This window comes from Cnephaeus nilssonii (genome assembly GCF_951640355.1).
Source record: "Cnephaeus nilssonii genome assembly, chromosome: 2".
NCBI classification, from domain to species: domain Eukaryota; kingdom Metazoa; phylum Chordata; class Mammalia; order Chiroptera; family Vespertilionidae; genus Cnephaeus; species Cnephaeus nilssonii.
In genome coordinates this window covers 14,873,023-14,885,286 of record NC_137073.1, presented here as the reverse complement: position 1 = coordinate 14,885,286, position 12,264 = coordinate 14,873,023, and the positions used below count along the sequence as shown (strand labels likewise).

General features: G+C 46.6%; 1 protein-coding gene across 2 annotated transcripts in view; it reads left to right on the top strand.

Moving 5' to 3' along the window:
• The first annotated feature begins 4,112 nt into the window (after nt 1-4,112).
• The window catches only part of ABCA3 (ATP binding cassette subfamily A member 3), a 49,126-nt gene continuing 40,974 nt past the window's right edge, over nt 4,113-12,264 (top strand). The window contains exon 1 of one of the 2 annotated variants that reach the window (XM_079792967.1): nt 4,113-4,310. The gene's annotated coding sequence lies outside the window, so the exon portion shown is untranslated. Of the gene's footprint in view, nt 4,311-12,188; nt 12,243-12,264 lie in introns of those variants that run through there. The other variant, XM_079792968.1, reaches the window with a different exon arrangement.

Below are 12,264 nucleotides of genomic sequence, written 5' to 3'. Positions count from 1 at the left end.
CAAAGGTACACAAATCAGTGGAGCAGAAAAGAGAATCCAGAAATAGACTTACACAAATATAGTCAATTTTTTACAAAGGTGCAACTGAATGGAAAAAGATAGCCTTTTTAACAAATGGTGGTGGAACAACTGGAATCCACGTATGGTAAAAAACAACAACAACCCACTTTGATCTATACCTCAATCCATTATATGAAATTAATTCAAAACAGAGCATAGAACTCAATGCAAAATCAAATATTAAATTTCTAGAAAAAAATATAGAACATCTCTGTGACCTTGGATTAAATAAAGATTTCTTAGCTATGCCATCAAAAGCATAAAAGAAAAATTTATAGTTGGACTTTACCAAAATTAATAACTTTTTCTCTGCTAAAGACTATTAATAGAATAAAAAGAAAAGCCACAGACTGGGAGAAAATATTTGCAAATTGCTATCTGACAAAGGAGCTGTATCCAGATGTATAAAACCCTCAAAACTCAAAGTAAGAAAACAACCCAATTATTGTTAATGAATTAAAACAAAAATTTAAGCTGTTTCACCAAAAAGAATACATGGTTGGCAAATAAGACTATGAAAAGATGTTCAATATCATTAGTCATTAGGAAAAACACAAACTTAAATCACAATAAAATACTACTACATAGCTACTAGAATGGCTAATTTTTTAAAAAGTATTGACAAAGATACACAGCAACTGGAACTGTTATACTAGTATATTGCCAGTGACAATGCAAAATGGTACAGCTACTTGGGGAAATATTTTGGCAGTTTCTTATATTGCTAAACATATACTTCCATACCATCCAACAATCCCATCCCTAAGTTTTTACCCGAGAAAAGTGATAACTTTTATTTTCAAATGTAAAAAAATTTATTTTTACACGAGAACTTATACACAAATTATTACAGAAGGCTTTACTCATTATCTCCCCGAGAATGGAAACTGGGCCCTTGCTAAGTGCCACGCACTTTTCTAAGTATTTTAAATGTTTTGATGCATCACATCCTCACAACCCTCCTATGAAGTGGGCACTATATGATCCCCATTTTACAGAAGGATACCAAGGCACATAATGGCTAAGTAAGACATTAAGATTTGAGATTCAATTTGAGGCTGTGTGGTCAGATTCAATAACGGGCTTTAACCACTACAATATGATGCCTCTCAATCACGGCATGAAGGAGTAAGTGTACAGCCATTGATCTAAAATTTATCCCCCAATTATATCACTGTTCCTATGGAAACAATCAGAGGAGCCCTTTCTAAAACTGTGCATTGAATACCAGCAACTTGGACACTTCTGTACCAAAAACAAACATATATTGGGATAGATAGTATTTGTATTCCTGCAAAAGAAATAGGAGCTGACATACTGGTCTCATTTAAAAAGGCATATAGTGTGGATATGTATATATCTATAAATGTCAGCCAACTATTGTTAACAACTAGGTTTACTGCCTTTTGTAAAGCCATAAAATTTATGTGCCACTATCCACTTTAACTTTTGTTACCCACGTTGAGAAATGCCTTTGCCATGGCAACCCCAAGGAGTATGCCATGTAATTCCTCAGCATATATTCGTGATATATGAATGTGAGCAATTTACATACCAGAAAGTGTTAACAAGCCCAGGAACCTGAACACTGGGCTCCAGTCTCACCTATAAGGTGTGACTTTGAGCAAATTATTGGGCTTCCGTGTGGAGGGAAAAGACTAGATGGAGCATCTGGATTGGGCTTCTTTTTTCAATAGTAGCACTAAGCAGAAATTTGATTAAATTTTGATTGTTGTGGAACATCAAAAGTGTCCAGCCCACTGTGGGCAGTTGTTTCTGAACAGGAGTCCAGAACCTGAACTCTTTGCACATAACAATCTTGCTTTGCCAGTGACCTTTACACCCTCCCGGTCATGATTACGATAATTAATAATAATTACAATAGCAAGCACCCTGACATGATTAAGAGCAAAGATATAAAATTACTACTCTTCGCAATTGTCTATCTTGATCTGTGTGGTCATTCTTCTTCCAGTACCCCCACTCTCACCTTCCATCCAGGGGAAATTCTGAGTCAGTCAACTCTGGGTTTGGTGATGCAGACCCAGGATCAGATTTAGAAAGGGCTGGAAAGTAACTGCAAGGTGTAACCCATCTAAATTGGAAATGGCAAAGTTTGGTTCTTGAAAGAAAAAAAAAAATTGAGTGAGGAAGAGGCAGAGTGAAGAGAAGGACCAACCAGACAGGTTCATAGAGTTTTCTGATAGACACTTTGGTTGGGAAGACGGGGTGCAGTCTGTGAGGACTGATGGGGAGAGATGGTTTTTACTAGTAAGATGTTTACAGCACAGTAATAATCCACTCCCCTACCTATGCCATAATTGCATTCAATTGTGTAGGGGTTTTTTCCTGTATGCTCATTATAAAGAGCAGGCTATATAAATATCTAGTTGTACTCACATTATACTACCATTTATTTGGCATTTATGTGCCAGGCATTGTAATAAGCACTTAGGCATTTTCTCATTTGACCCTAAAAAAATACCATTGAGTTTGGTATTATTACTATTATTATTTTAATTTTAGGGATAAGAAATTGAGGTTCAGAAAGGTAAAATGATATGCCTACTAGTTAAGGGGTCAGATTAAGATTTAAAACCAGGTCTTTGTGACTTTTTCATTCAACAAATATTTACCAAGTGCCTCCTCTGTGCCAGGCATTCTAGTACCCTGGGATATAGCCGTCAACTAGGCAAAATGCCTGTCCTTATGGAGACCACCTTCTGGTAAGGGAGATAGAGGGAAGAAAAGCAAACAAATCAGTGAATACCACTTCAGATAATGAAAGGTGCTATGAAGAAAATCAAATGGGGGAAGGCGGGGACAAAGGGGGGATGGCAGACATATGTAATACTATCAACAATAAAAAAATTTTTTTAAAAAGAAAATCAAGTGAGGCATGGAGACACTCAATCACTAACCCATAGGGAGTCTTCGGGTAGCAGGAGAATAAACCTGACTTAGGTCATTGCGGTTCACTGGCATCCTGATCCGGAGGCGTGCTGGGAGCAGAGACAGGAGCCGGCTGGCCAGCAGGCGGCGCCCCAGGTGCTGGCCGGCCAGCTGTGGCCCAGCAACCGCTGGAAGGAACGGCCGGCGGCCAGGAGGCGAGGTGTTCCACCTGCGGTGTCCCTCGGGGGGGGGGGGGGGGGGGGGGGACTCTGGAAGATCCTGAGTCCTGGAGACCCAGACACTGGTGGGCCAGGCCTTGGTGACTGTTGGCCGTGCCGTCCACCCTCCAGCCCAGGCCACCCTCACCGGGTCCACCCCTGCCACGAGACCCTCCAGTCCCCGGTGACCCATCCAGGCCTCGGAGCCGTCTCAGTCCCAGGTGACCTTGCCCTTGTCCAGCGACCCTTCCTGCACAGATGGCCCCTGGTCCTGCCTCGGGACCCTATCGTTCCCACGTGACTCCGACCCGACCTCGCTCCCCTTCGGTCCAGCCCGACCCATTACCCTCCTCCCCAATCTAGCTTCGGAATCCTCCTCACCCAAGGTGACCCCAACTTGGCCTTGGAACCCTAACCTGCGACTCCCCTGCCTGAGGTGATTCTGACCCAATCTCGGGACCCCCTGGCCTCCCCACCCTTTTGAACTGCGCCCCGTCACGGTGGTCACATCCGGGGATGCCCGGCCTTCCTGCCCACCCCTACGGCCGTTTTCCAGAAAGTTCCTGGCCCTCCCAGGATCTCACCCACCCCAGCAGCCGTCAGCACCAGGCCGAATAGGGTGTCCGACCCAAAAGACGAGCTTGCCCACCAAGAAGAGGGTGAGGCCGAGCTAGAGGTCCGTGAGGAGAAGGGGCACCGCACCCAACAAAAGGCAGTGCTTAGGGGGAAATGGAAGGAAGCCAACGAAGGCCAAGGTTTCGGCATTGACTGCTTCAGCGGCTTCGCAGCACCTGGGGATAATTCTGCTCAGGGTCCGAAACCTCGCCGGGCTGGGCGTCGCACGCCCCCTGCGGGCCGTGGCCCGGCGAGCGAGGCACTGCGCAGGCGCGAGCGGGGCGGGGCGGGGCCTCCTGGGGAGGGAGGGGCACCCGCAGGGGCGGCCCAAGGCGCACGCGCGAGCTGGCCGGCGCGCCCCCTGCAGGATCCTGAGCGGCCAGGTCTGTCCTGTGGCGGGTCGCCGGCGCCCCCTCCCCTCCGTGACGGCTTCCTCCGCGAGGCTGGAGCGGAGCTGGGAGCCGAAGGAGTGGACCCCGCGAGAGGGCAGAGCGCCGGCCGCCGCATCCCCGGTGCCAAGGGTCGGTGAGTGCCGTAGGACCCGCCGCAAATGCGCGCGCGGCTGCGGAGCCGCTCCCCGCCCCGGCCGCCCCCAGCCCCAGCCGACCTGCCCCGGAGCCCCGCCACCCTGCACCGCCCCCGCTCTGCCCGTGCCCACCCGCGCCGGCCCCGCAGGTGCATCTCCCTGCAGCGCCAGGCCGCCCTGACTAAGGCTTCCTCACGGCTCGAACCTCTCTGGGCGTGTCCCCATCCCTGCAGGCAGGTCGCTGAAGCCACCCGGCCTCGGAGAAACCTAAACCTTCCCGGACATAGAATCAATAGCTGCGGAATCCTTTGTGCCCAGCCGAGATAGGACCCGCCGCATTCATCCAGCAGGCACTCTCAACACCTGTCTGGTAGGGTCCTGCTGCGTCCCAGGCTGGGGAGCCGAGGCAGGGCCTCCAAGAATGCTGCTGGCTCATCTCTCTCGGTGCAGAGTCCCAATGTGGGTGGTAATCCTTCTCCATACTGGACTCGCCTTCCTCCCAACCCCTCAGTCCCAGAACGGAGCTCCATTGAGGATCCAGGGGTCCACTGTTGGTGGTGGGAGTTGTGTGGGGGGACAGCAGGAAGGGTACTCCTGGTCTAGGCGGAGAGGCCTCAGAAACCTAAGTACAACCTTCTGGCGTCCATGGTCAGTCCTGATTTGGTGTCATTTGTGTTTACAGGGGTATCTGTCCTCACACACACACTATAAGCTTAATGAGGTCTCCTGCAGGAGGGTTTAGGGCCAGTGTATATTTGTACGTGAATGCATGCCCTCGCCTCACTTCCTTGGACAGGATCCAATTAAAGCTGTTGCCTTACAGGATTATTTAGGTTTGTTTGTCCCTTTGCCTCTCGAACTGTGAGCTCCATGGAGGCACTGATTGGCTCTTGTTTGGTCTTGCACTCCCAGCACATAGCCAGTACCTGGCAGGCCTGGAGACTCAGACAAGGTTCACATGAAAAAGTTAATGCTCTTTTCTCCTGAGCAACTATACCATTTGATTTCGTGTATTTGATGCTGCCTTTTGTAAACTTGAAAGGATGAAGGTTGTTTTCCTTTAGGAAGTTTGCATCACGGGAAATGTAAGAGAAAAAGAAAATAGGTAAAAAGGGATGCCATGAGGATCCCCCCTCCCCCATCTTTTTAACTTCTTAGAGAATTAAAAATAAATAAATAAACACTTGCTTATTCTATCTGACAAATAGGATGGCATCATTCCCTCTTTAAGGTGATCTACCACAATTCTGATGAGACAGCCTTTTGGAACAAGAGAGGGTAGCTCAAGCTGTTTTTTAAAAAGACGTTAGCCTCCCATGGTGCATGTGCCAGGCAGTCTCATAGGACCCTGTTCTGACTTGGTCTCAACTGGGAAGGCCCACGTAATACTCCTAGTTAACAGTTTCTTCTCCGGACCTGCTTCTTGAAATGGCAGTAGACTCTTCTGCTATTGAGTCTGTTGAGGGGGAAAGCATTCTAGAACTCCGAGGAGAATGCGGGCAAGGCTCTGTGAATGATTGAAAGATTTCCTGGACATGGTCCCTGGTCTTGGGGACTTTAGGGTAGAGTTAAAGAGATGACTTATTCACAAGTAACTGTGACATAAGACAGGACAAGATAAGCGATACATGAGACATCCAGAAAAGCTGCTGAAGATGTCCCAGAGGTGGAGGGATAGCTTTCAGCAAGAGCAGAAGGTCTCAACTCTGGCTGAATGTTATAATCACTTGGGAAAGAGCCCCATGTCCAGAGCAGAGTCCAGAATCTCCAGGGATGGGCCTCAGACATCAGTTTCAGTCTTAAAACTCCTCCAAAAGATTCTGTTGTTCAGCCAAGATGCAGAACCCTTGAACCAAGGTTATCAGTGGCTGATTGACAGAGGTGCTAGGACGGGGCTGAGAAATAATAGGTGGGATTTCAGAAGGTGGAGACAGATATGGAGGATGGTATTCCAAGCAGACAAAACCCTAAAAGGCCCAGACACCTGTGGGAAAGTGTAAGGTGTGTCAGTCCCTGTCCTGGGGGGACTCGTGCAGTGTATGAATGGCTCAGAGTTATTTGCACATTTGAAGAGATTTGGAGTCAACAGGCAGGTAGGAACCACTGCAGGAGCTGACTAATGAGTTGCGCCTTGGTCCTTACAGAACATCCATGGTTACCTCTCCCTGGGGATTCCAGTTGCCCAATTACTTCATTTCCTCCACCAAGAGAGGCAGATGAGCTAGCAGGCCTGGGAATGGGACCGAGGCTACAGCAGGGGTTAGAAAAGCAGGCAACACTTTCTTTTGTAAAAGAATGTAAGTATGTATCCCCATATATTATATTTACTTATAAATTATAGCCATACACTACAGTCATGAATATTATGGACATAGAAATGTATACAAATATAGAAGTTTTAAAGGGATGAGCAGCACAGATTTCATAGAACTCTCTCCCAATAACCTCCTTTGGGCCACATCTTTGGCAAAAATATACCCTACCAACTCCCACCAGAAGCTTTAATGTAAACTCAGAGCCATGTGATCCTGAGGAGATGGCTGCCCCCAACCCTGAACAGAGCTGGTGGTGGTGTTGAGTGTGAGCACACCAGGTCTCCCCCTGAGCCTCCCAATGCAAATGACCACAGCCTCAAACCCGGCCTGGAGAGGTGTGGAGGGGTCTGCTCTCAGACAATGACTGAGCCTTCGGGATTTCTTCCCATCTCATTCACGCAAAGACCACTTGTGTAAATACATCGTCTAAAAACTATTTTTTGTGCACTTTCTTGTGTAAAAGAATTTAAGTATGTATCCCCCATATATTATACTTATTTATAAATTATAGTCATACACTACTGTCCTGATATTATGGACATAGAAATATACACGAATATAGAACTTTTAAAGCATGAGAGGGAAAGTGAACATGATGTAATTTTGTCAGTGTACTAATGCTACAAAATCTTCCCTTTCTGGCTTATTCCCTGCTGTTCCCCCACCATCACCGCACCAACATATGCTGTTTTTAAAAGGAAACCATGTGATCAAGTCTACATCTCATTTATAAAATAGTGAAATATATGTTCCAGCATTTGAAGGTCTGGTTCTGTTTCTGTGTCCTGTTTATTTCAGTTCCTGGTTCTTGTGGTATGTGATGCCACACCGCATGGAGACACAGAGACTGTGCTGTGATTCCAGTACTTGTTTTTCAATCCCACTCACCAGTCATGCAAGGGCTCCTGAATTTGGGCTGATAAGTGTTCATGGGCGATGAGAGAAGCTGGCAACCTAGTTCCCAAAGCTTTTGGTGTGCCGGTGCAGATGTTTGTGAAACGGTGCTCTTGCAGCATCCTTGGCAACACAATCACACCTTTTCCTTCAAGGCACTGATTTGAGTATGTTGGCTTGAAAGAAAGAAGCTAGCTGACACACTGCTGCAGTCATTTTCCCTTGAAAAAAAGAAAAGAAAAAGGTCTCCTGATTTGGAACTTTTCGTGAAAGAAAATGCAGATTCCCTCCTTAAGTTCTAAATCACAAGATAACCAGTGAACCTCTGTGTCATAAAAGATCTTCACAGGTATTCCTGAGTCACAACAAAGTAGTATAATGGAGTCTGGTTTTTGTTTTTAATTGAATACAACCATATCTTTTTTTAAAAAATAATTCTTTATTGCTGAAAGTATTACATATGTCCCCTCCCCCCCTCCCCATTGGCCCCCTCCAACCCATCCCTGCCCCCCCCCCAGGTCCTCACTGCCCCATTGTCTGTGTCCATGAGCCATGCATATATGCATACAAGGTCCTTCAACCATGCTATCTTGAAGTATGTAAACTCCAACGTATCTTAGAGGCTTCAAGTAAACTAGTGGGAAGGGCCCGCCATCACCCCCGTATCACAGAACCTCTCCTCCGTCAGGGTGCCCATGGCTGCTGACACACAGGCCAACAAGGGTGCCAGCGTCCGTCCATGTATTAAATATTAGTAAAGCTGCCCGGCTGGTGTTGCTCAGTGGTTGAGCATTGACCCAGGAACCAAGAGGTCACTGGTTCGATTCCTGGTCAGGGCACATGCCTGGGTTGTGGGCTCGATCCCCTGCAGAAGGCAGCCAACTGATGATGTTTCTCTCTCATGGATGTTTCTATCTCTCTGTCTCTCTACCATCTTCTCTCTCTAAAAATCAATAAAAATATTTTTAAAAAATATTAGTAAAGCCAATTTTTCTCATTTCTAAAGAAAAATACTTACAAATAAAATTCCTCACCATTCCATTACTCCAGCAGATAATCTTGCTCACCACACTTGGAGACTAATAGTGGGTTCACTGGCAGGGACCATACTCAGTAAATGTGCCTGCTAGTTTTAGCCTGTTTTTGACAGTATTTATTGTTATACTAGAGGCCCAATGCACGGATTCGTGCACTAGTGGGTCCCTCCGCGTAGCCTGCAGGGATTGAGCCGAAACTGGCAGTCCAGTGCTACCTGCCGCTCCTGCCTGCCACTCCTGTTCATCCTGGCCCTGCTGTGCCTGCCACCACCATGGCTCAGTAGGCTTGCTGCCACTCTGCTGTGGTCTCTGGGGTGCAGCGGCCAGCCACGAGCCCTGCGTCTGGGGCCTTTTGGTCAGCTAAGCAGTGCTCCTGCTGTTGCACCAGGGGTCAGCTCCTGCATTGAGCGCCTGCCCCCTGGTGGTCAGTGCGTGCCATAATGACTGGTCGACCAGTCCTTTGGTTGTTCGGTCGTTTGGTCGCTTAGGCTTTTATATATATAGATGGGCATTTCGTCTGAAGAATTCATTGAATTAGACATTTTCACATATTTACTGTCCACTCCGCCCCCAGAAAAGGATCACGTACTGGGTAAAAGATTAAGCAAAACAAAACACCCACAAGCAGCATTACTGCACATTTAGAGACCCTCTCCCTCCATGCCTCACCCCAACTCCCTTCTTGACATAGCATCCAAGCCCTTGTTGGCTTCCCTTTCGGCTTATTCCCTGCTGTCCCCCCACTACCACCACTCCAAACTACCTGCTGTTCCCCACACACACTCATTCATTTCTCCGTGATCTAGTATTGCCCTCCCACCCCAACGAATAAGAAACTTGAGACCAGTGTGCTCCAAATGTTGCAAAATGTGGCCCAGTGAGTCCAGAGAGCATCAGTTTTGCTATGCATATTTTGATCAGACTTTGTTTTTTTTTTATAAATCTACCTATATATTTATGTATGTTTGTATAGGGGGATATTTCTGCAATTTCATTTTAATTTAAAGCAGGTATACTGCATTTAACAGAATTTTTCACTTAACAAACTTGCATATATTTATATATAAAAAAGAATAAACCAAACATAAGAATGGAAAAATAAGAAGCTTGAGACCAATCTCCCATGCAACCTCCTGAAAGCCTTCCCAGAGCTCTCTTACACGTACACTCACATGCTCACACTCTCACACACGCACACACACACGTATACATGTACACACATCAAATTCAGTCTTCTCCAGAATTTCATGATGCTTTTATTTGGCTTCGTGTTTAGCAATTGTAGTACATGCAAACATTCAGACTGTGAGCTCCTTGGATTAAGAACGCTGGAATTTTCATCTCCAAATCCTTATTACCTGGTAAAAGTGCCCATCACACAGTGAGCACTTGGCAAATGTTTGTTGGGTTAACAAATGTGTTTTTGTCTTGTGTATCCTAAAAGGCTACAGATTCTACCAGCAAACATTAACTAAGTACTTGTCAGGGCTTCTTCAGTGTGTACACATGTCAACCCTTAATACTGCTGACTGTTACAGACCCCGTGTTGATAAAGAAGTGCTTTCCTAGCTGAGATAGATCCTCACCCACCTTGGTCCTCAGGAAAAGTGCCGAGTCCTGGCCAGCACCCCCAACCAGGCCATCTCTCTATTCCACACCTGTGGTAAAGAGGGCAGAACCATGGTTGTCTGTTCTTTGCCTGACACCAGCAGGCATGCCTGTGGCTTATGGAGACCCCTCCTTCCCACCCGTTCCTCCCTCCAGGCCTGTGCGGAGTTAGGTTTCCATGAAGGAGATGTACTGAACCTGGGATGTGTCAGGAACATAATAGGGTGTGTGCCTTGTCCGCTTCTGCTCGCTGGTCTGGAGGATAGCTCAGCAGTGACTCTCTTGAAGCATTTAACATCGTTCTGTTCTATATATGCAGAAATAAAACCTTTTTTTTGCACCGGCATATATATAAATTGTTGGACATATTGAAGCCCATAATGAAAAAGAAAATCCCCACAAATCTAAAAAGTGGAAGTGTCTGGGTTGCAGGCTTGATCCCTGGCCCCTGTCCGGGCACAAGTGGGAGGCAACCAATGGAGATTTCTCTTTCTACCCCTCCCTTCCTCCCTTCCACTCTCTCTAAAAATCCATGGAAAAAATATCCTCCGGTGAGGATTAAAAAATAATAAATAGATAAATAAATAGATAAATAAATAACATTGGAAGTGTCTAGACTCCCCAAGATGCACTAAGCAGCAGTGGCCAACCTTTCGGACCTCAGGGACCACCAGAGGTCCGCAGACCACTGGTTGGCGACCGCTGCACTGGAGTGCTGCTGAGCGGTGGGCCCCTGAACAACGGTGGGTGCGCGTGAACTGGCCCGACCCACAGCTCTTTAACAAAAGCTACTGGAAAAACCATTTTTAGAGGAATTCTATGTGTCATCAAGAGACTTCTCAGAAATAAGCAGCCCACAGTATGCACTCACTCTGGACCAATTCAGTTGCTCACCTAAAAAGCAAATATTGAAATACTCAACAGTTTGTGTAACGTTTAATATTTTAACAGTAAGCAAACAAGGCTTTTAGTGGGGACAATAAAGTCTTCCCTCCCCTTCCTGGCTCTGTCCCTGGAGGAGTGAAGTGGGCCGCTGCGGGGGAAGTTTTCAGACGTGCTCTTGTGGGCGGAGGTGGTGGCTTTGCCAGTGGCCAAGTGTTTGCCTTAGAGTAGAACCCGCCTGGGGTGGTTCTGGACCGAGGCCATTTCCACTTCTGGGGACTCTCGGTGCCACGCGGGTCAAGGGTTTTAAGGAACTTGAGCTTCCTTTCCTCGTGTACATTTGCTTTTGTAACCAGAAAGCTTTCTTGGTTTTGTAATTCCGGGAAATCTCCTCCTTTAAATTCTTTTTTTACTCAAACAGAACAGACACAGATATAGCATTTAGTGAGACTTTGGATAAAGCCTGGCGTGTACAAAGCAACAAGCTGGGTGCTTTGGGGAGACAGAAATAAATAAAATACTAAGGTGGTGGGGCTCAAGGGACATTTTTCTTCTGATTTCTAATGTTAGGTTCTGGAGGCACTATATACAAATTTTATAAAGATGTTTACTGCCTTTAGGATACACAAGGATGTCGTGGTGTAGGAGTTAATGGGAGGTTCAGATCCTGGCTCTGTGGCTTTCTTGTGGTGTGATCCTGGGCCAGGTTTTCCCTCCTGGTTTCTTTGTCTATAAAAGGGTACTGGTACCAGAAGCCAGAGTTGAAATAAGAGACTGTGTAAGTATAAAAGTATATAATATGAAAGCTTCTTATCTTTTAATGTAGCAGGAGAGAACAGAGAGTCAACCCTGCGGTCTGGTCTCTGTTTTCCTACGTCCATATTTCTTTGTTACCGGCTCTGTTCTTCCTAAAGTAACATACTTGCAATCTGTTTTGCTCTTTGATTTTCTAACTTGGTGAGGGAAGTTTTATGTTTATTTTTCAAATTATTCTCTAGCACCCAAAGGTGCCAGTGAGTCATGCCCGGGAGCCCCGGGCCCCTCCTGATGTCCCAAGAGGCGTCAGTGCTCCTGATCTCCAAGGTCACCCTGCCAGCCCCACCCCAGAGCCCTCTGCACAGGGCTCCCTCCTTTCCGCCAGTCCTCCCATAGCCCCGGAGGAAAACGGCAGCCTGGAGCCTCTCCCAGCACTCAGGTCAGTTCCCAGATACTGCTCT